A 7,978-nucleotide genomic window follows, 5' to 3' on the forward strand; every position below is an offset into this window, starting at 1 on the left:
AGAGTTTATTGAGAGTTGAAAGAATGAAGAGAGAGTTAGATTTTAAGATGAGTGCATGAGTTATGCAAAAACTCTGACTCAGAAATGAGTCAGAGATTAGAAGTTCGATTCTGTAAAAAGCAATATGATGTACACACATTGTTTATTAAATAATTACAAACACAGTAGCATTTAGATTTGTTCATATTAGTTTACATTTTGGTAGTAGCCGACCGTATCTCTATTACGAAGTTACAGCGAGAAGATTTAGTAGAGGATCCGCCCCGGAGTCTGACAAACTCTAACGAAACCCAAGGAAAGGATTGACAACCCGTTCACTTGCAAGTCGTCGAACGTTTCCATGCTTCTTGTTCTCTGTAAACTTGTATCAAATTCATATTTCATCTCATAAAGTTCATTCTATTCGATAGATTTTTATGTAGCACTTTGGTAAATGATCCGAAGTGAGTTCTGGTGTTTTCATTAAAACGTAGTTGAATTCAAAATCTTTACAAGAAAACTTTGTTGAACACTTAGGCAAATTGATATCATCAGTAGAGTATCAATTTGGTTAAGGTAGCAATCTAACCCGACCGTAGGAGGATTGACTGCAGTTCAAAGCCTTTAAATTAGAGGAATCAATGTTTATTTCATTGTTATAATTTATACAAAGTTTAAAGTTGTTTTCTTTGCTTAATGCAAACGAATACATTTGTTTACTTTTCTAAAGAACTAAACGTTTCTGTTTTGTAAATTTATCCTTAAATCAGAAGTGATTTCTAAACATTCGTTATACTCTAATCTAATTCTTACTCTAGCAATTTCAAAACCAAATTCAATTAAACGGTTTTACATATTATAAACCTTAAAGTAAATCTAACTGGTTCAAAATAAGTTTTCGTTACAAAGCTTTCCATGTGGGTTCGATATCTTTTATTACTACAAGCGTATACCGTGCACTTGCGGAAATCGCTCAACAAGTTTTTGGCGCCGTTGCCGGGGAACGCCAAATCTTTAACAAAAATTTATATTTTTTTCGTGTTTTATTTCGAACCTTGGTTTATAGTACATTTATTTATTTATTTTATAGTTTTATTTTATTTATTGAGGATGGTCACTAGGACTAAATCCTCGTTGTTATTTAACGTTTGCATTTAGATGTTTGCAGATAAAAAATTCAAGTTTTTTTTCAAAGATAACCTGGAGATTTGATTATGAATGAAATTCACAGAAGGAATCTACAAAAAAGAAATTAAGCATGCAGATACATCAGAAGGGAAAGCAAAATTTTTGAAGCAAATGTCAGACGTGACATATAATTTTTTCCAGAAAATTTACCTTTTCCCAAACACCTTTACCTCTTTTCTATACACTTAGTCCTTCAACAAAACATCATATCTCTTTGTTAAGAAATTTATTCAATTCCTACACTAAACCCAAATAATTTCCCTATTTATCACATCCTTAAAACACCTACATATCTTCTCAGACAGATGAACAAGTAGGATGAAATTATCTTATTCTCTAGGAAGGAATTGTATACTTTTAATATAGTTTTGAAAGTTTCGGTTCATGTGCGTAGTTTTTGTTCGAGGCCAGAACCAGAAGTTCGGACATTCAACCGAAATCAGTAGATCCTTAAATTGAGAAAACGCTAAAAAAGAAAGCGCTTAAAAAAATGTTAAAAAAAAGGAAAAAAAAGAAGAGAAAAAAAATATAATAATAATTTCAAAGTTGGGGGTACAGTTCTACTTTCTTTTATTCCCGCTTGAAATTATTCCCAGGTAAGTTAAATGGATAGGACCATTATTTAAAACCGGTCTAGGTAATTGATTCTGTCCATAATTTTGATTCTCCTTGAGAATTCTTAAGGATTATCACATTTTTTAGTTTTAGTTTTTGATATTTTAAATTCTTACATTTCATTTTAGTTTAGTTTATACATTAATCTTTAGTTTAATAATAATGGTGAGATTAGAAATAAATTTTTTTGTGATCATTGAAAGATATTCAAAATTTGTTATGTATCTTAAATATGTGTAATTGATTAGGAAATTGTCTTTAGATTTCAAAAAAAAAATCTCAATTAAATTAAAATCACACATAATTTAAGTTTTTGATTGTATAGAGATTTTTTTCTCTACAATGATTTTTATTTGAAGTTTTATAAATTTCTGAACTTACTGAGAATTTTTAATTCTCAATTGAGATTTTCACTTTCTAAGCCTTAAAAAATTTCTGAACTTGCCGAGAATATGAATTCTCAGTTGAGAATTCAGGATTCCAAAATTTCAAGGGAAATGAAGAAAAAAAACATTTCTGAACTTACCGAGAATCGAAATTCTCGGCCGAGAATTGATAAACGATTTTCTCTCTGAAAATAACTTGTCGCGATCGAGAATCGCCATTCCCGGTCGCGATCGAGAATCGCCATTCCCGGTCGCGACACGAGCGTATATCGGACTTGTATCTCTTCTTTCTCCTTCAGTTCATGCACCATTGTTGAATATTTCAAAGAAAATTAAGATTCTTCATGTTCAAATGGTGTGAATTTGCACATTTTCGCCACCAACAGACACTTTAATTCATCCTAACATCATTATAAATAATTAGAGAAGATCAGATTTTAATACTTTTCATCTCTTTCAGACAAAATCTGATATTCTTCTCCAATTATTCAAACCTTTCAAAAAGTTACAGAGACTTTTTCCTCTTTCCAACACATGACTACCAAGCATAAATCTTCCATGAAGATTACTGCTGCATGCAACAAGCATCCTGATTTATCAGCATGCTACGGTGCACCGTTTCCCATTTACACACATGTTGAAGAACGAAGATATTATAAAACTATTTGTTATATATAGTTTGTATATAGGTTTGTTTTGTGTTTGTTCTTTCTGTAACTTGTATATATGTCTTCTCATTTTAATAAAACTATCAAGTTTGATTCTTGATTCTTTTTGCTTAAAATACGTTAACCATACAAGTTATACGAATACATCCAAATCTAAGTTTAAATGAAACACTATAACTTTTAACATGATTCTGTAATTATTTTTAATGAATCTGTATTCATTTCAGAAATATTTCTGAACATCTGACTTTTCATATATATTACATACTAATACGGTATAATCATTAATAACTATTGCACAAGTTCATGAACATTCATTTTATATGATAAATTCTAAGTTTTGTTCTGTACATATGTTTTTCAATTTTGATAACATATCAACTTTGATTCTTTGGTTATTTTTTATTAGTATATGTTAACTATGCAAGTTATTAGAATGAATCTGTATATAATATTAAAATGAAACTGTATAAACTTCAAACATAAATGTGTATATGATGTTAAAATGAATATGTATATCATTTCATTAATCTGCATAAGTTTCAATGCTTCAAATTTAATATGAATAAGTGATTAATAATTTGATTTGTTTAATTTTCATTTGTTTGTTTTTGTATATAGGTTTGTTTTTAATCTTTCTTGTACATATGTTAATATTCATTTATGCAAATATGTGTTATGCAATAAAACTTTGTTTCATTTTCATACTTTAATCTTATGTTCTGGTTTATGTCTGTTAAAATTTATAAACTATTAGCAAATGAATCTGTTCATTTATATCTTCAATGCTAATAAGTTATGATCATTATTAACTATTGAAAATAATAATAAATTTTCATTTTCATGCAATCATTGAGTTTAATTTTAATTATGAAATTATAAACTTATATCATGTTGATTATTGCATATATCAGTATGAACTTATTAAAATAAAACATACAATTTTTCATATGAATCTGTAAATGTTTCTTTATTTGAATGCTGCTTTAATTTGAATAAGGTTCATGTTTAAGTTTTAAGCATGAATAAAAACCTACATGAACTTACGTTCATTATCTCTTAGAAGATTAATTTCCATTCCCTGCTTCTTCATTTAAACTTAGGCTAAACCTTTGGTTTTCCTTGCATTTAATGTTTTATTTTGTGTTTTTCAGTTTCAGGTATACATGTTTTCATTTATAGGACATATTTGCACATGAATTTTATCAAAACAGAGTTCTTTTTTTCGCGATACGCGACCTGTACACAAGGGGAGATTCGAATTTTGCACACAAATTACCCTTTTTCCTATTCCTACACTAAAACTCCTAAACACCTAAATTCATACCTATATATACCTATCCCTTACACAAACCTTACATCGCCTCCTATTTTTCCCAATTACACATTCCAAACTCTTCCCAATACAATTAATTCCACACCATATCACCTTTACTTTTACCAAATTTTTACCTACCCAATATACTTCTTTCCCAACCACAACCTCCATAGCCTAACCCTCCAAATGCCTAGACATAAGAAGATCGCTCTTTCCGATGCTACAAAGGAATGAGAGGATTACATTTAGGAACTCGGTTCCAATTTATGAAGTTGGGGTTGACGAGATGCGTATTTAGTTTGGATATCATACAAATTAGTTTATTGTTAAGCCATCAATTTTCAAACCAATCCGGTTTGGCCATATTTTTCCTCGATTAGTTGATTTTTATTCCACACCCACTTCTAGCAAACTCATTAGGGATAATAGTACTTTCCATTCCAATGAATTTTTATCCTATTTTCTTTTTGGGCATGTTAAAAAAAAGGGTAAAGGAGTTGCAGTCAGGATTTATTTGTTCATTTTGATTACATCTTCAAGGATTTCGTGGTAGATTAATGTTGGACTGCTTTCCGATGTTGGATTATACCGCAATTTTACACATTCATTTAATGGTTAGCCACTGTTGGCTAATTTTGCAAGTTCGATGTTGGTATTCCAAGTTCACATTATAATGGTATTAAAGAGGGTGGTAATGAGCAGACACATTTTGGTGAGGATGACAATATGCATGAAGATGAAGAAGAAGGTGCGGAAGAGAAGAATATTGAGCCACGAGCATAAGCACAAGGGCATGTTGGTGACGAGCACAATGATAATCAAGTTAATTTGCCACCAATTTTGAACCATATTAATGCACATAACCATCAAATGAATTTGCGGTTAGATGATATTGTTGGAATCAACCAAGAGATGAGTTCACGATTAAACGCGGTGGATGCAACTATCCATACTTTGCGGAGAGATCGTACGTCCACTTGATGCCGGTTATTATCATTTTTCCGTCGTCAAGGAGTCGTGCCTACGCCTTCCCCACCGGATTCCCCTTCACAAAAATTAGGGTTTATCTTATCTTTTCTCAACTCATTTATCTCTTATGTTATTTTTTTATTACGTTTGGTACAATTTTAATTTTATGTTGGATGCTTTTCATTTGCTAAATTTCTCTATTATTTCGTATGCTTTCTTTCGTGCTAATTTTTCATGTTATATCCTTATTTTTGCACCAATGAGGACATGGTCCAATTTAAGTGTGGGAGGAGATATACATATATCATTTATACACATACGAATAAATGCAACGAATAATTTTTTATGCAATGAATAAGAATAATTTATAAATGCAACACTTGTTTTATGCAAATGCAACATATATTTGTTAAGCCCAAAATATACCTAAAATATCATTAGTATTTACATCAGTTTTGTTATGAATTTGTGCTATTTATACCTGTTTAGAATACTTTTATATTTGAATATGTTTCTTTCTTATAAGGTACCTAAATATTTGGTAAAATCCAAATAGGGACGAAAGAGGTTAAAAACAGAATAAAAGCCCTACAAAAGGACTCAAAAACGACGAAGATCAATTACACCAAAACGAGGACAAAGTCAGAAACAGAAGAAAATGCCAAATTCTCGGTTAAGGAAACCAAATTCTCGGTAGAGACTTTGAGAAGCCGCGACCGAGAATCTCAAATTCTCGATCGCGACACGCGTTGTCCAGCGCCCCTTCCTTTCGTCCGAAGACCAATTAATTGCTCCCCCATTCTCGGCCGAGAATTAATTATTCTCGGTAAGTTCAGCAAAACCTAGAGAGCCATTCGCACACTTTCGTTTTCGACAAAACGCGTTCGTTCGGGTGGATAAAGACATCTCTTCGCAGAGGATACGATCCTTCACAACAGACACGACACTTCAACCACGACTCTTCAACATCTATAAATAAAGAGTTGGTGGAGAGTTGAGGATAGATAGAAGAAAGAGATTAGTATAGAATTAATGCAGAAATTCCGAGTCAAGTGATTCAGAATCTAGATTTCATTTTCTGTAAAAAGCAATATGATGTACACACATTGTTTATTCAATAATTACAAACACAGTAGCATTTAGATTTGTTCATATTAGTTTACATTTTGGTAAAGGCCGACCGCATCCCTATTATGAAGTTACAGCGAGAAGATTGAGTAGAGAATCTGCCCCTGAGTCTGACAAACTCTAAACGAAACCCAAAGAAAGGATTGACAACCCGTTCACTTGCACGCCGTCGAATGTTTTCATGCTCCTTGTTCTCTGTAAACTTGTATCAAATTTATATTTCATCTAATAAAGCCCTAAAATTAGAAGAACCGTCATTTATTTCATTGTTTTAATTTATGCAAAGTTTAAAATTGTTTACTTTGTTTAATGCAAACAAATACATTTGTTTACTTTTCTAAAAGAACTAAACATTCCTGTTTTGTAAATTTACCCCTAAATCAGAAGTATTTTCTAACATTTGTTATACTCTAATCTAATTCTTATTCTAGCAATTTCAAAACCCAATCCAATTAAACGATTTTACATATTATAAACCTTAAAAGTAAATTTAACTGATTCAAAATAAGTTTTTGTTAAAAAGCGTTCCCTGTGGGATCGATATCTTTTATTACTACAAGCGTATACCGTGCACTTGCGGAAATCGCTCAACAAGTTTTTGGCGCCGTTGCCGGGGATCGCCAAATTTTTTGACAAAAATTTAGATTTTTCGTATTTTATTTCGAATCTAGGTTTATTTATATTTATTCAAAATTTTATATTTTATTTATTTTAAGTTACTAAAATATTTATTTTTCAAATTCAGTTTCGAAGGTAGTTTCGGTTCGTGCAAAATTTCAAGTTCATGCGCAGTTCTCGAAGTTCGGGCACGCCACCAGACCCTATTGACCTAGAAATTGAAAAGACTCTTAAAAAGAACAAGAAAGACAAGAAAAAGAAAAACAAAACTCCAATAAAAACTAGAGTTAGTGAGCCGAAAATTATGGCTACACTCATGGATTACGCTAGGCCAGGAGTGGCCGGTGTAACAAACAGCATAGTTAGACCCCAAATAAATGCAAATCAATTTGAGATTAAGTCAGCATTGCTTAATATGTTACAAAATAACGTAACATTTTACGGGTTACATAACGAAAATCCTAACACTCATTTGACAAATTTCTTAGAAATTTGTGACACTTTTAAAATACCAAGCAATCAACCTTCGCCTTTTTCCTTTTACTTTGAATGATCGAGCCAAAGAATGGTTAACTTCTATGCCAGCCGCAACATTTGAAACTTGGGAGCAATTAGCCCAAGCATTTTTATCAAAAAAATTTCCTTTAGCAAAAACTGCAAGAGTCATAAAAGAGTTAACATCTTTTTCTCAAAATGATAATGAAACTCTTTATGAGGCTTGGGAACATTTTAAAGAACTTCAACGTTTATGCCCACACCACCAATTGCCCGCTGAACTTTTAATGCAAACATTTTATAATGGATTAAATCCTACAACTAGAGGTTCATTGGATGCTATGTCCGGAGGGTTATTCATGAAGAAAACATCGGTCCAAGCAAGAGAACTTTTGGAGAAAATGGCAATCAACAGCAGTATGTGGCCCGCGGAGCGTGGACACGTACCAATGGCGAAACCATCATCCTCAACTACGTCATCAGTTAAAGGTATAGTGAATCTCGATCCAGTTATGATGTTGCAAGCCTAATTTTCTGCCTTATTGCACAAAATTGATAGGTTTATGGCACCGTGCGATCCTAATGGTAAGCCATTCCAATCCAAACGGATGTAG

General features: G+C 31.9%; 1 non-coding gene across 1 annotated transcript; it reads right to left on the reverse strand.

Moving 5' to 3' along the window:
• Positions 1-7,528: 7,528 nt before the first annotated feature.
• On the reverse strand, positions 7,529-7,635 carry LOC136225101 (small nucleolar RNA R71). The gene has a single exon (XR_010686838.1). It is a non-coding gene; the product is annotated as a small nucleolar RNA R71 (small nucleolar RNA).
• Between the last annotated feature and the right edge of the window lie 343 nt (positions 7,636-7,978).

The sequence above is a fragment of the Euphorbia lathyris genome, chromosome 3 (genome assembly GCF_963576675.1).
Source record: "Euphorbia lathyris chromosome 3, ddEupLath1.1, whole genome shotgun sequence".
NCBI lineage: Eukaryota > Viridiplantae > Streptophyta > Magnoliopsida > Malpighiales > Euphorbiaceae > Euphorbia > Euphorbia lathyris.